General features: G+C 44.5%; 1 long non-coding RNA gene across 4 annotated transcripts in view; it reads left to right on the top strand.

The window, feature by feature from the left end:
• Positions 1 to 19,517, top strand: part of LOC146865455 (uncharacterized) — a 482,105-nt gene that overhangs the window by 450,251 nt on the left and 12,337 nt on the right. For all 4 annotated transcript variants that reach the window (XR_014976643.1, XR_014976640.1, XR_014976641.1 and 1 more), the window contains one exon: positions 8,432 to 8,545. This is a non-coding gene — a long non-coding RNA (uncharacterized LOC146865455). The remainder of the gene's footprint in view (positions 1 to 8,431; positions 8,546 to 19,517) is intronic.

Genomic DNA, 19,517 nt, shown 5'->3' with positions numbered 1-19,517 from the left:
AGGAGTCGACACATCAGCTCCGCTCACGTGAGCAGATTCAACGCTGTGCGCCCACGTATCCAGCTCGCCTGCTTCCCGAGGAAGAGAGCCACACTTGTAAGTAGATCGGATTCCCCCGTAAGGCCCGACGCCGCACCGCCTTCTTGTCTGGGAGTCCCGTTGGTGCGGACCCTTTTCCACTTGGCCATCACCCCTGCAACTCCCGCATTCAGGTACTATGGACCAGACACCTGTGGTCTTTTCAAGTTGAACCACACGCTTGCAGGATGCTGAGATTCTCCCAGTTTACTGGTCCTGAGGGACCCGGGGTGTACTTTCCTACAAGTGACTCCTGTTAAAACACTGTCTTTTGGCCCCAATACTGAGGGGAAACAACCACTACTCATCTCAATTTGTGTCGTTTCTCACCAATTCTAAATGGGACCCATTGATTTTAAGTGCTACTTAGCACGGTGCTTGCTTGGATAGCTGTAACATGCATATGTCATTAACTACTTATTGGATATTTGTCGTTTTGGTCTTAATTTAATCAGATAAAAATAACCTTTATTTTCTGAACCAGTGTGGTGTCTTTTTGTGCTGTTTTCATTGTGTTACAGTGTGTGTGTGTGTGTGTGTGTGTGTGTGTTGCAGAAATACTTTACACATTGCCTCTTTAGATAAGCCTGATTGCTCTGTGTCAAGCTATGAGGGGGTGAGCATACGTTATCTTATTGTGGAACTAACTTAACCTGACAAGAGTGGTAGTTCCTGCCTGGCCTGGGTACATACCTCAGCCAACCAGGAACCCCATTCTTACAATAATTAAAGCACACTACCTGCCATCATGAGGTTAGGCATGCAAGTTATTATGAAAGAATTAAAAAATGACTAGGACAGTTATATAAATACTATCTGCGTACAATACATGTATGAGATATAGAATTGAATGTCATCTGTGATGGTAGATTGTGCTTTTTAGATGTCAAATAGTTTCTCATGCACTGCATTACAAGCACTCCGCAAGAAGTAGAATGGTACAGCAAAGTACCAATAACATGAGTACGAGAGAAATTCTCACTGAGGGAACAAAGCTCACTCGATGTATATTTTAAAAATTGTTGATACAAGTTTGCTGGACAGTTAGAGCTATCTTTAGCTGGATCTAAAAAGAGATTTCTTCAAATAAGTTCATATGAATGTAATAACCATTGTAGTGAAAGAGGCTTAGGTAAGCAGTTAGCTATCTCGCTGTGCACTCACTGTGGAGATGTGTGTTTGATTTGCAAGTTTAAATACTGTTAAGACTGGCTTGGACTTTTACCCTTATGAGGTTGTTGAATAAAGCAATATTTTAAATTGCCTAATATTATTTATATCCCCAAAAAGTTTTTTGTAAAGCGATTCAGATAAACGTTCTATATAAATAACATGTAAATAAAATAATCTATATAGGCAGTTGGAGGAGGAGCAAGATGGCGGACTGACGCCGTCTCTGTGAACCTGCACACGGCGTGGCTGCCGAGACCTCCGTGACTCCTTCACTTTTTTCCTCTGGCACGCTTAGTGGAGGAGAATGCTGGAAAACTGAGAACTGTCAAGTAACAGCTATGAAATACTGAACTCCGAGAGAGGGAGAAAAAGAGAGCTCTTTTAGCATCTGTCACTCCGGAGCTTACTTCGAACTTTGGAATCCACTTCGGAAAAGCTGGCTAACCTTGACTACGGCCCCGCTAACTGCTTACAGCGTCGGATGCAGGCGATTGCAAGGATCGGATTCAGGTGTTCGCCGCGCTTGCTGCTTGCATATGTGGCAGTACGCCTCGCGGTTCGGTGCTCCTCTAACTTCTTTAGCTCAGGACCTGCCTCCCGAACACGGACGCTCACCTTGCTTCCTGAAATGGCTGCGCAAAAGAATCCAGCCAGAGGGACTCGCGCAACAAGCCGTATGCCGATGAGTTCTGAGACGCCGGGGGGCGAGCGGGTGGCAGGGAAGGCTGACGCGGTTAGAACAGAAAATGCTAAACAGGCTGTAGGTTTCGGAAAACCGGTGCTACGATACTTGCACTCAAGGAAATCAGTCGAGTGTTTGAAGGCTGATACCAACTTAGAATCTATAAATAGTAATAAGTTGGTCAAAATGATTACTAAATCAACTTGTATGGAGCAAGCTAGCACTGACAATGACTGCCCGAGCTTTTGAATCAAGAAGAGCTATACCAGACAACTGCTGGGAGTTCGGAGTTGTTAGAGTCTGCCGAGGCTGTGGAGATGAAAACCTCGGACAATGCGGACACTTTGGGAGTTTCAGGGATTTATGGGGAAAACACGAACAGTGCTATGGACCAAGCTATTAAATTAGACCAGCGCTATACGGTAGGCAAGCCGGTAACCAAAGTTAAGCCTGCAAAGACACAAGAAACCTTCCTGTCCTTAAATTTAAGTGGGTGCTCTATCGAAATAAGCCAGAATGATACTGCGTTTGGAGGGGCGCACAACTCTAATCTGGCATCTGCAGAAAATTGGGCCTCTGAGAATTTTAGATTTAACACTAATACTGATGATACTGCTACTACTGCTAATATTATGATACCTCATTTTGTACCAGCTCAAGAGGAGGAAGGCCAAGTTCAAAACCAGAGCCCTGCTGACTTATGAACCGGACAACAATTTCAAGCAAATACAAGGGAAGGACAAGCGGTCTCCCCTGAAACATGAAAAAGAAAGAAGAGTCTGAAAATTAAAAGTACAAAAGATACAAAGGAGACTCAGAGTAGATCTAGTATAGGGTCAGGCAACAAGAAAAAAACACAAGTTAAAGGCTTGTCAGATAGTAGCCCCATGCGTAGATGGGTTGAATCAAAAGGAGGAATAAAGACTGTGATATCCAGACTGTCGGACGTAGGCCTGACAGATGAAGTTATTAGTGCTGTTAAGATCTTAAGCGGAGCAAGCTGCTCAGAAATGGATCCAGAGTCAGAGCCAGGCACAACACCAGAGAGATCTGGTGATACAAACCATAATGGATTATCTACAGCATGTACCACATCTGGCCCTCTTCAATTTCCTCATTCGTCAAGCATGTCGGATGACTTGCAAAAAAGGAGGTCTGAGGAAAATGATACTCCAATACTGTCATTGATTTTGCAAGCTTTAAAAGACCAGAGGGAAGAGACACGAGAGCTTTTCGCCCGAATTAGAGTGAACAATCACAGTATTCAACAATCCCTGAATGAGGTTACAGGGAAAGTTGGGGCAATGACTTCTGAGATAGCAGACCTGCAGCAGAGAGTGGTCTCAACTGAGGAGGTCACTACTAAAGTGGCAAGCTTAGCTCAACAACACGACGATCAAATCGCAAGCGTACAACTTAAACTCGAAGACTTGCAAAACAGACAAAGGAGACAAAATCTAAAATTATTTGGAATTTCTGAAGGGCAAGAGGGCTCAGATTCCAGAACTTTTCTTGTGCAAGTGATGCAGTAGGCATTCCTGGACCTTATAGACTGGGACTGCCAGATCCAAAGGGCCCATAGACTTCCGTTAGTGCCACGTCGGAAAGATGATCATTATCCGAGGCCATTTTTGATTTACTTTGGGAACTATTTGCTGCGACAAGCAGTCTCCTTAAAAGCGAGCCCACGAACACCGTTTACTGTGGAGTCTTTTTCTATTTTTTTTGCTCAGATTTTTGTAAGGCAACCATGGACAGGAGATGGCGACTGAGACAGCTAATTGACCCACTAAAGGTTATGGGTGCACAGGCATTTTTACAGGAACCAGCCTGCCTGAAGATCGTAAGGGGCGGTCAAACGTTCTCTTTCTCTTCTGAATCAGAAGCAAAAGAAATATTATATAAATGGCAGAAAGACGGGGTCGATTAAGGCAAAAGATGAAGTTGGCTAGGGAGAACTGAGCGGCTCTTATTGCACACTCTTCTTTTTTTTTCCTCTTTTCACTCTCTCCTCTGGACTCAGTTGTGTTAGATGTGTTATATCAGACTGAGAAATATAGTTAACTAATTGGCTTTCTTTGTACGCAACTTTTCCTCTCCCGTAATTAATATGGGGGGTCAGGATCTCTGGGCAGCCACCGTGGGGTCAGGGTTCCAGCTAGCTGCCACTCCACCGGCAGCAGAAAGAAGGGGATGATTCCTCCTTTAGGATGCTGGGGTGGGTTGAGGGTTTAGGGGGGTAGGAGGTAGGGAGTGTCACGGGGGTGGGTAAAAAGGAACAAAGTCAACACAACTGTAGGGATAAAGGGAAAAGGCAAAATTACTGGTATGAAGGGAAGTAATCAAACGTTTATTGAGACAAATAGCAGAAAAGGCAGCAGAGAATTATCTTCAAGATGGGGGAGATCAAATGTTTAGCCTGTAATGTGGCTGGTCTCAATAGCAGGATCAAGAGACAGTTAGTTGCTGAACTAAAAATGTACAATCCCGGGATAGTTATGCTATCGGAAACACACATCTCTTATAAAGATAGAGGCCTTATAAGACAACTAGGATTTGAAGTGGTAGTAAGCTCCGCTCAAACTGTGTCTATTCGTCGAGTAGCTATCTTGAAGAATAAACGATTTAGAGCAGAAATATGCAGGACGATGGCTGATAATGGGGGCAGATGGGCTCTTGCTTAGCTGGAGATAGAGAGTAAAAGGCATGTTTTTTGTTCACTGTATGGCCCCAATATAGATGATCCCACTATAATAGAGGCTGTGACTATGAAACTACTAAATTGGGAGGGAGAACGGCTGGTGATGGGAGACTTCAATTGTATAATGGACTATGGGATAGATACTACAAGGAGAGGGGCCTTTCAAAGGATGCGGAGGACCCGGGCTGCAATAGGGGAGTTGGGTCGGTTGCATGTAATTAAGGATGTCTGGAGGACCCTTTACCACAATCTAGCAGGTTATACGTATTATTCCGCTCCTTATAAGCTTCACTCTAGAATTGACCTGGCTTGGGCGCCAGATAATATCCTATGGTCCAGTACCATGGAAATCTGTCCGAGGGTCACCTCCGATCACAATCCCATACTCAACTCATTTAAGATCTCTTCCAAGAACAAAAGCCCTAGAGCCTTCTCTTTTCCCAGGTATCTTTTAACAGAAGAAGAATTTGTGATTCAGACTAGGGTATACCTCAAGGAGTTGTTCAAAATAAACACAGGGACAGCCTCCCCTATAGTAGTGTGGGATATATTCAAGGCAACAATCAGGGGATTCACCCAACAATATATTTGGAGGCAAAATAAGGAGTGGAAAAAGGCAATGGAAGCAACTATCGCAGCTATATGTATGACAGAAAATCAGCATATAGAGGCTGTCACCAGAGGCCTTCAAAATATTGAACAACTGGGCCACACCTTAATGGATTTTAGATCAGAATTGAAGAGGACATTCAGGGAGAGAAGTATAATGAAACTTAATAAATATCGACTCTCACAATATGAGTGTGGGGAAAAAATAGGCAAGATTCTAGCATTCAAGGTTGCAGCTGACAGGGCCAAGACTATTATAAAGAGGATCAGGGGGACTAATAATAAACTATACGAACGCCCACACCAGATAATGGAACAATTTGTGGCTTACTACCAAGAGCTATATACTCCAGAGAATCAGTCAAAACAAGAGGATATTTTTAATTATATACAAGATAATTCTCGGATAAGTATGGAGGACGAAACATCTAATTCTCTAGCAAGAGATATTACAACTGAAGGAATAAAACTGGCAATTAGTTATTTACCAACGGGTAAAGCATCAGGAGATGAAACTGTCCCTCTGGAATTTTATAAGATCTTTTTGGAGGATCTGCTGATACCATTCAGCCAGGTCATAAGATTTATTGGAGAAGAGGGTAGTGCCCCCGACTCGTGGAAGGTAACACAAATCATATTTTTCCTTAAAAAGAAAAAAACGGCGGATGAGTGTGGGTCGTATCGACCGATATCAGTCATCAATGCCGACGCAGAAATCTTTGCAAAGATTCTTGCGTATCGCTTATCTCCTGTATTACCTAGTTTGGTGTCGCCTCATCAACATGGCTTCATCCAAGGGAGAGACACTACCACACATGTAAATATAGCTGTCACTGCCTTTGATGTGGTAAAGGTACGATCGACCCCACTCGGTATGATTTTGTTAGATGCTGAAAAAGCATTCGACCAAGTGGGGTGGGATTTTCTGTGGGCCATACTAACAGCCTTTGGCATCAAAGGGCAATTCAGAACTTGGATAAAAGCCTTATATGACAACCCTAGTGCTAAAATAATGTATGCTGGACTACAATCTACCATCTTTCCGATTCTTCGGGGCACCCATCAAGGGTGCCCCTTATCACCACTCCTATTTGCTCTTTATATAGAACCTTTTGTCTCGGCCCTCCAAAACCAGCAGCTAATTTGCACTCTTCTGCTAGGGGATAATTCTCTTAAAGTTATCGCATATGCTGACGACATAGCAGTGTTCTCAATGGATCCGGGGGGTGCATTGCAAGGGATAACAAAGGAAACACAGGAGTTGGGGTTGATCTCTGGGTATAAACTAAATATTAATAAAACCCAGATTCTTTTGAATTATAAATCAACGCCCCCAATGCAAGGGGTTTGCTTGACTTCTATATATCTGGGAGTCAAGATGGCAGCACAGATTGAAAGAATAATTCCTCTAAATTATGATTATTGACCACCACCCGTGAACCCTTGCTCCAAACCCACCCCAACCTGGACCTTCCCCCAGAACCCCTGGGGGAGAACACCCCCTTGATCATGCTGCCTCTAAATTATGAAACACTGATGAAAGAGACAGCTAAGTCACTTAAGAGTTGGCACAAACTACCCATAGGCATTATTGGGCGGATAAATATTATAAAATTGAAGATCCTGCCAAAATTCCTTTATCTGTTTAGATCTATCCCACTGCGGGTGACCACCTCTTTTTTTAAACGCCCAGAGGGGATTTTTAGTAGCTTCATTTGGGGCTATAAGAAAGCGAGAAAAGCTCTGGACTTGTTAAAGCTTCGCTTCAGTCAAGGTGGTCTTGATTTTCTTGATTTTTAAATTTACTTTTGGTCTGCTTTTTTTGGCCGCCTTAGTAGCCTTATTAATCCTGAGAGAAGTACTTATTTTCATAAATTTATGTTGGGTGAAGAGACTAATCTGTTCTTGTTTAGAACTAATGACCCTAACTACTATAAAAGGGTTAAATTTAAGACTGCCCGAGATAGTATGTCTATATGGCGCACTATCTCACTTAAATATAATGTGTCCGTTTTACATGATACATTTCCTCTTTGGTACAATCCAGGTCTGCCAGGGATATTTCACGATCCTTTAGGTAAACGCTGGATTAGTCATGGGGTAACACGTTTAGGTGACCTCTACAATCATAGCGGTTTTATTACTTTTGGGAAAATGCAGATATGTTATAAATTGTTAGACAATATGCAGTTCAAATATCTGCAGATTTGTGACTTTTTTATCAAGCATTTAAATTTGATAAACATATCTGACTTCGACATATGGAATTGCTTACATGCTGCTAACCAAAAATCTCTGATTAGTAGAGCATATAAAAGTCTTTGCATTCACAGAGTGGACGATTGCTCAAGAATAGCTGATCGCTGGACTGGAGTTATGGGTACACCGGTCTCGGCTAACAATATATCACACGCAATTAGCACAATAGTTAGAGTAGTGCACTCTTCAAATCTGCGAATGCAACAGTTTCGCACAATATGTTTCTTATATTATATGCCGGACCGGATAGCAAAATGGTCACCTAACAATCAGGTTAATGACCGGACAAAATGCCCTAGGTGTGGTCTTCATGGGGCGGACATAAAACATATGTTCGTCACATGTCCAGAACTTTCTTTATTCTGGCAGAAAGTAGCTCAAATTTTATCTCAAAAGCTGGGGATTGATATACCTCTAACGATTATGGAAATAATGATGGGAAGAAGGAACTCAGGATCTGATACTGAAGATCTATTAACTATCTTGCTGGTCTGTACAAGACTGACAATAGCCCGGGTCTGGATCTCATCAAAATCTCCCACAGTAATGGATTGGTGGACATTAGTTAGCCAAATATATGATTTGGAAGGAGCATTAGCAAAATCAAAGGGAGTCCGCTCTATGCACAAATTTAATATAATCTGGGGATCACTGGTCTAAATTTTAATTTATGACATATGAAATGCATTTGGTTCTTTCACTCATTTTATTTCTCTCCGCAAGTAAATAATTTAACTTTATATTGGATTGCTTTTACGGAATGTATATGTTCTGATTATGATGATTTATATTGTTTCTTCTCTCTTTTATTCTGCTCTTGTGTTGACAATAAAATATTTTGTTTAAAAAATCTATATAAATAACAGATTGTTTTTATTATTTTAATAAAACAGATTACATAATTCTTTATTTATTGATTGCTATGGCAGAAAGAAAACCTAAAGCGACAGGCCATGGACGATTGGAAGATCCACTGAAGGAAAGATGGGGAGGAACATATCCTGTGGAGATTTCCCGATTGAGCTCAAAAATGGAAAACGTTTGTAAGCTGCATTCTGTTACTTTTTTTTACATTTTTAATTTCCTTTGCAAAATAGAAATGCACATAGAAGCTTAGATTATTTGTATACAAAACAAAGCAATTATTAAAAACCCATACAATCCCAGACATCTTAAGTGAGGAAAACATACATACATCAAAACATATTTGATTTTATTAGTCTTGACATACATAAGTCTCCATTTCTCTACAAGTCTTGGCAAACATGTTATAGTGATAATACACTGTGCAAATAGCTTTCAGAACCACCATCAATCTTGTGAGTTCAATCCACCATTTACATAATTAAGGAGATTTCAGGCTATACTGCTGTTTTGTGATAAACCGCCTAGTCAACAAGGTGACAATAAACAAAAAGGAGAACACTTTTAGGTTAACCACTGCTTTTTTGCCACAGTTTTTATCTAAGAAATCTTACTTCATGGTTGGTTTGTATCAATTTCCAATTTGTTGATTCAATTCAAGCCAGATCAAATGTAACAATCAGATAACTGGTTTTCATTCCAAAGTGGTCAGCGCCATTCTTCTCCGCCCACCAACATGCTGGGATCAGAGCCTATGAGAATTCATTTGTTACTGGATTTCTGTAACATGGCAATAAATCAACGGCTTTTTTAAAATAAAAAAACCTAATTAATTTCATTAGTGGCAGGTACTGAAAACAAATGAAAGGGCAGCATTACTGACTAAGATAAGGAAAGGCACAGAAGTATAGAATTGAAACAAATATAGAAAACATACTTTCTTAAAAATGTCAAGTCATCAACTAAATAGTGACAATGTCAAAGCAAATTAAAACACAGCGAAGAAGCAATAATGTATTCCTTCCTAATTTCAAATCAACTGAGCTATATATAGTGAAAGTAAGAAAGTTAAATCACAAGTCAAAAATACCAACAGTTGTTAATTTAGATTCATGCCATTAGGGTACATTGTATATATCTTAAATTTCAGTTCAGTTTCTCAGCAATTCTCTGTCATCCCTCCTGGTGTTTAATGCTTCCCTTTTCTAGAGCCAGAAAGGTGAAACAATTACTTTTTTCTGCATGTATCAAGCTTTGGCCAACGATGTAGCCCTGCTGAGCGTCCCAGATACACTCGAATCTCTCTGCTGATACTGAATGCTCAACTATCTCACAAGAGATACAACGGGATACTGGTAAGGGAGAGAGAACAAAACAGAAGCGCTTGCTATCATAGGGTGGCACTGGCCAAACCCAAGATGGGACAAAATCTGCTTGAGGATTAATGCTCTAATTTGGACTCCAGCGCTTTATGGAACTAAACTAATCTGATACAAGAAAAACAGAGCAGACTCATATAGCATTAAGTGGTGAACGGTGTTATGAACCATGAAGTCAGCTTGCGTCCAGGAATACAGGACCAGGATACCGTTGCCGATTCCCAGAAAACCCAGAGTTCAGACATCATAGCATGTAAGCAGGATGGAGTCAACAATGACAAAGAAAGATACAAAGGACAAGGCATACAGGGAATGTAGGCAAAGGTACACAAAGGAGCTGAGAACGCAAGCCAGGTGGTCAAATTAAATGGAAATGGAGGGTCAATGCAACCATGAAGCATTGCCAGGCACTCAGGAATTAATGTAGTGTGGTTAATTATGCTCTACCACTAATAGCCTGGAAATGAAGTCCTATTATCCTCCTCGACCTGATCCTCCTCGACCTGAGTGCGGCCTTCGACACCGTCAATCACCAGCTTCTTATCCAACGACTCAGGAGTGTCGGTGTTGAAGGAACTGCCCTGTCCTGGCTATCGTCCTTTCTGAGTCAACGCTCCTTTCAAATCTGGGAAAATAACACCCGCTCCTCCGACATGCCCCTCCAATGTGGCGTGCCTCAGGGCTCCTCCCTTAGCCCCACATTATTTAACATCTACATGTCCCCATTGGAGGAGGTTGTTACTCCGTTCGGGGTGAGCATCGTTAGTTATGCTGACGACACACAGTTAGTGGTGTCCCTTTCACACCCCAGACAACAACCTGCAGACTTTTACAACTGTCTGTCACAGATACAAGGATGGATGAACAGATCGTCTCTGAAACTTAACGGTTCAAAGACTGACATTCTCCTCCTTGGTCAGAAGGGACCCTCTCCACTACAAAACATCTGGCCGCCCAGTTTAGGCCCGCTCCCAGACCCCAAACCAGAGGTAAAAAGCCTGGGTGTTTGGCTTGATAAGGACCTCTCATTTGTAACACAAGCAAAAAAGGTAGCCGGGACGTGCTTTGGGCTGCTCAGGTCATTTCAAAAGATATTGCCCCTGCTCCCCCACAAATCCCAGAAACTGTTGATTCAAGGCTTGATACTTTCCAGGCTCGACTTTAGTAATTCCATCTACTTAGGGGCCCCAGAGGCAACCATGAACAAACTACAAAGGGTCCAAAATGCAGCTGCCCGGATCCTCACTAACACCCCTGCCAGAGCTTCGGTCAAACCAGCTCTGAAGCGTCTCCACTGGCTCCCGGTGAGAGAACGTGTGATGTTCAAGGCCCTCTGCCTGGCACATAGACTGCTTCAAAACAAAGGCCCCCCAAGCCTGGAAAAATTTATCAAACCCTACAAAGCCCCTAGATCCCTCCGCTCCGACCAGGAACATCTTATCGTCACTCCCAGAGTGAAGAAGGCACGAACAGGAGGAAGACGCTTCTCGGTTCACACCGCACGCCTCTGGAACGCCCTACCTCACCTTCTGAGAACTGAACCTAATTACCTACAGTTCAGGAAGCAATTGAAAACCCACCTTTTCGCCTAACCGACCTCCCTCCCTGCCCCCGCTGACTCCCCAGTTGTACTGATCTTAGCGCTGGGATACTTACGGGTGACTACGCGCTCTATAAAAATAAATAATAATAATAATAATATTATGGACACTTTTTGTACCATCCAAAGTTCTCATATTTCTCCTAATAACAACGGCACCACACTTCTGTGGGTGGGCCAAGAGACCACCACACAAAAGGCGCTAAAGCGCTACGTGTATAGATCAGCTATTTGGGTAGCTATAGTATTTGGGGTCATGGTGGGTTGCCACCCATGGAAAACTATCGATCACAGACATTTATGAAAACTAAACACCCAGGGGATTCCACAGTGGTGTACCTTGTTAATCCTACAAGGGTTTCTACCCACAATGCCCTGCAAAACTCAAAATGTGGCTAACATCATTCATTTTCCTATCATTTCTGTGATAAAAAATTCTGGAATCTGGATGAATCTACAAAATTCCTACCACCCAGCATTCGCCCACTTGTCCAGATAAAACTGCTGCCCCACTTGTGTGTCTGAACCTACTGCCCCGCAGCAGAAATGGAGCAAACCAAGGTTAATTGGAGTTCCTCCGTGGTACTCCCATTGAGCGTGGTTTGATCCATTCCTATCGCAGTAACAGAAATGCAAGGAAAGTTTTTGATTGTAGTCAAAGTTTGAGGTTTGCAGGGCACTGTGGATAAGAAAACATCCTCGGATCCATTAAGCACACTACCCTGGACTCTGTCGGGTATCTAGTTTTCTGCAATGTGTGGGTTTAGTAGGTTTCCCTAGGTGGCAGCCGAGCAAGGGTCCAGTTAACACAGTTACACTCATTGCCAAATCAGGTTAGTTTTTTGACAGGAAATGTCGATATCTCCATTATGTTTTGGGACTTTTCTTGTTGGGGATGCTATGCCCATCTCTACAAGAAGAGTAGTGTTTTTATCAGAAGAAGTTGGGGAATGCTGGGTAGTAGGAATTTTGCAGATGCTTGAAAGTTTACATCACAGAAATGCAAGGAAAATTCATCATTGTAGGCTGAGTTTGAGGTATACATTGCATTGTGGGTAAGAAAGCATCATGAGACACACACAAGGAATACCATCCTGGAGCCCCCTCAATGTCTAGTTTTCTGAAATGTCTGAGTGTTGTAGTTTTCCCCAGGTGGCGGCCTACCCAAGCCTAAAAAATGCAGCCATCCACCAACCTCTGAAGAGGAGGAGCCAGCGACCATGATGGCCGCTCCGAACTGAAGCTCTGTGGTGGGCCCGCTCTCTAATATCCGAAGTGATACTTCGCCGTGATCAAATCCCTCCGGACGCATAAGTCCCGCAATCGGAATGCTGCCTGATCTTAATGATGATAAAACCGCCTTTCTGCGATCCTGATCACTCGCGATATGACTTGCAGAGTCCCTGTAAGGGAGTGAGCTAAAATGTCACCCGGAGATTTGCGCAGGCCAGGAGCCAGATACCCTGATGCCGCTTACCTTTCACTTAAACTCCCAGTGGTGGTCCCCCTCACTCCCCAGTTGCGCAGTCCTGTCGGCTGACCCCCTGGGGGTAGCTTCTTTGAGGAGTTAGTTGGTGATCCCCCCTTGCATTGCTGGTGCAGCGAAGCCTGGGTTCCCCCCACCCCTTTGTAGGACACCCGAACTGCCGCCAGAGATCTGGAGCGGAATTCCTCCATGGCGCTTAGTTCGCTGTTATTTCTGACAGTACTGATCATTGTGCTGCCGTAGGGAGGCAAGGTCTTGAACTGAAGGGTCTCCATTTCACCGAGGCACCGCCGGGACAAAATGGTGGCTGGTTGAATCGGCTCGGAGCAGAATGGCTACTTCACTCTGGAGGGGCGACAAAAGCTCTGATTGTACCCCTATGAACACAACAGACTAGTGACAGGCACCTACGGCCCGCGACACCACACAAGGGCACACGGGCCATCCTCCCAACACCCCCTCAACTAAACACGGCACGAACCCCGACTGCCTGGGCCACACTACAAGTGACTGACTTTTATGAGCTTCCCCTCCGGGGCAGCAATCAGGCGAGAATACACTCGTGAAGGGGATGCCTGACTCCAACATGATGGCCGTGGGAGCCACAATCATCAGGATGCAGCGATCGAGGGATCTCAAAATACCCGGGGACCCGACCTCATCATGGCCTCCACACAAATGGACTAAACAACCAAGCTCCTACCTTCTTTTCTTCTATTCCTCACCCTTGAAGCCCCTCCACCCACACTGGACTCCTTGGATTGGCACATCGAGCTTACTCTAGCGAGGCTAGGGGTGCTCCCCCACCATCCTCCCCCCTGGCTCACCCACCATGACATTAATTTTGGGATCTTCCTCCAACTGTTGAGACCTATCTAGCTGACCGATGCCCAGTGGAGCTACCTGTTAGCTAAAGAGGAGATAGGTTGTGGACTTTCCCGTTGGCCGTCACCTACCCAGCCGGACATTGGGCAGACTTTCCTTCGTCTCTCCGTCATATTCTCCCCCTACTCCTTTTTCCATTCGCCTACCCTTCTACGCCCCATTTTTCTCATCTTCCTATGCTCTTTAAAATGGTTTTCTTTTTTAACCGAGGCCTGCTATTTGCCCATTGCCTGGTGGAGCACCTGATAGCCAAAGAGGAGATGGGCCATGGACTTCCCCCTTGGCCGTCACCCACCCAGACGGACTTTGGGAAGACTTTCCTCCATCTCACCATTGTATCTCCCGCCTACCCCTTCACCCTACCCTTCTACGCTCCATTTATCTCATCTCCTATGCTCTTTAAATGTTTTACTAGTGACTTATGTAACCTGTTAACTGATGTAATTTTTTTACTTTGTGGCACTCTGATACCCTCGGGTCTAGCCAGCACTATATAAAACTCAATAAATAAATAAATGGCAAGAGGGACGATATTGGAATGTGGCCCCACTCTCGTAGCCCATATGTAAAAACAACATCCAAAGAATCAAATGTCCTCTCTCTTGATAGAATGTTTTAGTCTGCAGGAGAGCAGAAAGACTGTTGAGGCTTTAGGGCTGAGGGTGGGGCTGATGTCAGGATAGGTCAGACCCACACCATTATTTAAAAAGAAAAAAAAAAGAGTCCTAACATCCAGTGGGCTTTCTGCCCAACCCACCCTTCCCCCCAGGGACAATGGGGTGAAAATGTCCTCTTTGCCCTCTGGAGAGTCTAAAATACTGGTTTGCTGCATTTGGGGTGGAAGTATGTCAGTGTGACACCCACACCCCTTTCTTTAGCCCAAAATGCAAAATCTCTGGTGTCTAGTGGACTTTATACCCCCTGTAAAGGTAATATTTGGGGCAACCTCCCCAATCAGGACAAGCCTCCTATCTGCCCCAATGTGGGTAGAAAAACACTATTGCCCCTACTCGGTCAGGGGTATGGCTCAATGCCAGAGTAGGCCGCAACATCCTTTTTTTTTGCTTTGGCAACATTTTGAAATCCCTGGTATCTAGTTGGCTTCATGCCTCTCCAGGGCCAAATTGGAGGCAAACCTGCTATCTGCTCCTGGGAGGGGAGGCAATAAGACTGATTTGTCCCATTTGCGGTAGAGGTATGGTCAAAGCCAGAGTGCAATGCCCGCACCCATTCCTTTTGCCCTAAATTCAAAATCCCTGGTGTCTATTGAGCATTGTGCCCCCCTAGGGGGCAGATTTGAGCCAACCTCCTCAACTGGTCAAACCTCCATTATGCCCTCGGGGGAAGAAAGACACTATTGCCCCTATTACGGAGGGGGTACGGATTGATGCTAGGGTAGCCAACCGATCCTTATGTTTGCTTTGGCACCATTTTGAAATCTCTGATGTCTAGTGGACTTTCTGCCCCCGGAGGTTATATTTGGGATTTATTTATTTAGTGTTTTATACAAGACCCAGAAATGGGTATCAGAGCGCTTCACATAATTATAGCAATGTAGTTTTAAACAGTACAATTGAAACCTATAAATAGATGTAGTTGTCTCAAAAAAATGTGAAAGGAGGAAAAACATTTCTACAATCACTAATACAATTATAAAGAGCCTAGGTTATTAACTTATAATACATATGTTCTGAGTATTTACAATGGTGACAGTAGATGTAGCAGTCCTCAAGCAGAAATCTCAGTGCGAGTAAGGACAAGTGGGATGCGCCTAGTAATAGAGTGAAGAGCTCCATCTAGAGTCTGGTAACGGATGAGCTTACAGAGAGAGTCACTAAGCAGGCTTGAGTGGGTAGAGTGATTGTCTGAATAGGGCTTCAAGAACATGAAGTGAAACGGGCTGCTGTGGAGTAAGGGAGGAATTTTCTCATTAGGAAGGACTTAGCTTCTTTTTTGAATATAGAGGCAGATGAGATTTTTCTGATGCATGGTGGGAGTGAGTTTCATATTCTTGGTGAAGCTCCGGAGAAGACTCTATTGTATGTTTTTTTTCTTACGGAGAGTAGAGAAGAAGAGTACCGGAGCTCCGTGAGAGTCTGCTTCCTCCAGAAATCGAAATTTTCTGTGCTAGGAGCTTTGTGATAGGTCCCTCTATGAGTGATGCAGGCCATCTTTAGTTGGATTCTTGCTTCATAAGGCAGCCAGTTCAGAGCTTTCAGATGTGGGGTGATGTGGTCACATTTTTTTTATCCTGTTAAGAGTCTTGCGGCTGTTTTAAGACAGGCTTTAGGCATGGCTGTTGAGACTTTGGGTACTCCTGATAAAGTAGTACATCCATATTCAATTCTCGAGATGACTAATGACTGAACTGCTGTTTTGGGGTCTAGAGGTTTGATTTAAGGTTTCATTGTTCTAAGATAGCTGAGGTGAAAGGCATTTTTAGCCATCGAGTTGATGTGTGATTGTATATTAATGTTCTTGTCTAGAGTGATTCCTAGCGACTTGGTAGAGTCCACCAGAATCAGAGTACAGTTTAGTGCAGTGATCAGCTTGGTCCAATCCTTCCTCACCGTGGAGTTTTTTTGGGGGGGATTAGAAGTAATTTGTTTTTTTGAGAGTTTAGCTTAAGGTGATTATTTGTTAGCCATTGGATTTTTTTTAATGCTTGGTTCATCGTCTCAATCTTTTCTAGGTAAGTGATTTTAATATGTAGCTGAGTGTTGTCCGCATACATGTGGAAGGAGATGTTAGCCTGCTGTAATATTTCAGATAAGGGTTCGATATAGACAATAGTGATGGGGATAGCTTTGAGCCTTGTGGTACTCCTAATAGGTTAGGGGATGGTGTGGATAGATTTTAATTCACCAGGAATCTTTGCGTTCTGTTATGTAAGAAGAATTTCAACCATTTTAGGACTGTTCCCGATATGCCCATCCTGTTTTCAAGTCTCTGGAATATTTCGCCATGGTTAACAGTGTCGAAAGCAGATGAGAGGTCAAGCAGCACAAGCAGACATGTTTCATTACAGTCTAATGCTAGTAGGGTGTCATCTACTATATGTAGAATTGCTGTTTCTGTGCTGTGCCCGGGTCTAAAACCTGATTGGCAGATGTCAAATAGCTTGAATTCCATAATGTGTTGGTTAAGCTGTTGTTGAACAAATTTTTGTGTTACTTGATGAATGCCCCGATCCACCTCTGTGGGGAAGAAAGCCTATTGGGCCCTGGGGTGGGGAAAACTCGCTCCTCTCTTAAAAAAATAAATGCAGTCCACATCCCAGGACTGAGCAGATTGGGGAAAGATACCCTTATCCATCCCCAAGGGAGGCAGAAAGTCTATTAGGCGCCGAGGTGAGGTTAGCGTAGGCCCATGCCCAGGTGGGTGCTCCTCCCCAAAACTTACTGCATAAATGAAGTCCCTAGTGTGTAGTGGGTTTTCTGCCCACGAGGGTGGGGAGATTAGGGGTAATTGCCCCATCTGCCCCGAGGGGGGGGGCAGAAAGACTGTCAGCACCTTTTTGGGGTGGGTGCTTGGCCATCCCCATAGTGGGCAGCCCCCACCCCTATGTTTTTATCTTTAAAAAATGCCTGGAGTCTAGATGGCTTTCTATCCACCGGAGGTCAGATTGTGGGTAGTTTCCCCCATCTTCCCCAGGGGATCAAAAAGACTGTTCCTTTTTGGGGTGGGGGCATGGCCATGCCCATGGAGGGCAGCCTCCCTCCCTATGTTTTTTTTCCAGATGTTTTTCCTGGTGTCTAGTGGGCTTTTTGCCCCCCTCCGGAGGGGGCAGATTGGGGTATTCGCCCCATTTGCCCCTGTGGGGGATGCAACACTGTTAAGCTATTTTTGGGGTGGGGACATGGACATGCCCATAGTGGGCAGCCCCACCCCTATGTTTTTAAAACTCTTTGGACCTCACCCTGGTGTCTAGTGGACTTTCTGCCCCTTCGGGAGCAGACTGGGGGTAACTGCCTCCATCCTGAGGAAGACAGAAAGACTGTCTGTGCTGTTTTGGGGTAGGGGCATGTCCATGCCCATGGTGGGCAGCGCTCACTCCTATATTTTTTAAATAAAATGTTTCCCTGGTGTCCACTGGGCTTTCAGCATCCCTCCATCCCGGGTGGGCAGATTAGTGGTCATCACTTCCAGATCAGCCCGAGCTGTAATTAAAAAAAGGGAACCATCTGGTGCACAGCACCAGAAGGTTGATTATGCCCCCACTCTAGTGTTGCCTAGTGACCGATGGATTCACTGGGGAGGAATTGCGTGTTTCAGTCATTGGCTGATGCCCACACTTAAGTGGTGAAATGTAATAATGTCATCTCCACCCAGGAAACAGCTACAAAGTTTAATCTCTGACTTTTCAAAATAGTTATCACAAGCCCAATTCTTTGGTAAAGTTGAATCTGTTCTAAATATTTTACAATGGTGCTTTTCAAAAGTAACTTTTTCTTTGCCTAAAGCATATAGAAGCCCATTTGCATGCGCTTCCAACTGTCGCCCAGGATCTGAATAGCTCCTGGATGAGGAGTGAACTTGCTCCCAGTGCTGAGACAAAGGCAGTGGGTTAGGACAGGTGTTCTGTTCGCCTGATAGGATGACCCTCTGCCCAGTGCCAAGGACCCTTATTAACTTCAAAGAGGCCTAACCTACCACATCCTTTGTCGCCTTAGTCAGCCAGGCGCCAATCCCAGTGGGAGAGGATCTGCCCCAGAAAAGGTTTTGAGTGACCACAGAGAAGGGGTTGCTCATTTCCTAAGCCACACCTTTAGGGTGAGCACATGAGCTCGGCACAGAGGAAGAAAGCTTCTGCCATGTTGATTTTAGGTAAAGAAAGGCACGGTTGGATTTTTTGCAGTAGGGCACACAGGAACGACTGCAAATGTAGGTATGGTTACCCATGGGAACTCTTTACCTATTGGATAGGGAGGGGCTAGGAGTCACCCCCATCCACATGCTAGTGCCAGATATTCATGATGCATCCCTGGGCACCATCTTCAGAACACTTCTGGACCTGTGGAAGACAGAAGAATGACCTCAATTGCTATTGAGACACCTGTGAGTCCCTTGCTCACTTTGCCACTGGATTCAAGCAAGCCTGGCTGAAGACGTCTGGAATGCCAGAAACCGGTCCTAGGAAGCTTGTTTCCGGTCAGGTGGCAGAGTGGGCTAAAGAACGGTGGTGGATTAAACCCAGATCAGTTGACTGGGGGTGAGTGCTTGCAATGTTCAACACTCCATCCATCATTTCCTTTGGTTTTTGCTTTGTTCGCCATAAGTTGGCAGGGTATGCTCAGACGTGAGTCCCTTGCTCACTTTGCCACTGGATTCAAGCAAGCCTGGCTGAAGACGGCTGGAATGCCAGAAACCGGTCCTAGGAAGCTTGTTTCCGGTCCAGGGAAGACATGGCTTGGCAGTTCGGGCTGGACTGTTCCCATGAGGCACAGGGTTAGACTGATTTGCATATGGCCATGTCTGAACTGGGGTGGCAGAGTGGGCTAAAGAACGGTGATGGATTAAACCCAGATCAGTTGACTGGGGGTGAGTGCTTGCAATGTTCAACACTCCGTCCATCATTTCCTTTGGTTTTTGCTTTGTTCGCCATAAGTTGGCAGGGTATGCTCAGACGTGAGTCCCTTGCTCACTTTGCCACTGGATTCAAGCAAGCCTGGCTGAAGACGACTGGAATGGCAGAAACCGGTCCTAGGAAGCTTGTTTCTGGTCAAGGGAAGACATGGCTTGGCAGTTCGGGCTGGACTGTTCCCATGAGGCACAGGGTTAGACTGATTTGCATATGGCCA

This window comes from Triturus cristatus, chromosome 2_1 (genome assembly GCF_964204655.1).
Source record: "Triturus cristatus chromosome 2_1, aTriCri1.1, whole genome shotgun sequence".
Lineage (NCBI taxonomy): Eukaryota > Metazoa > Chordata > Amphibia > Caudata > Salamandridae > Triturus > Triturus cristatus.
This window is presented reverse-complemented; position numbering and strand designations above follow the sequence as displayed.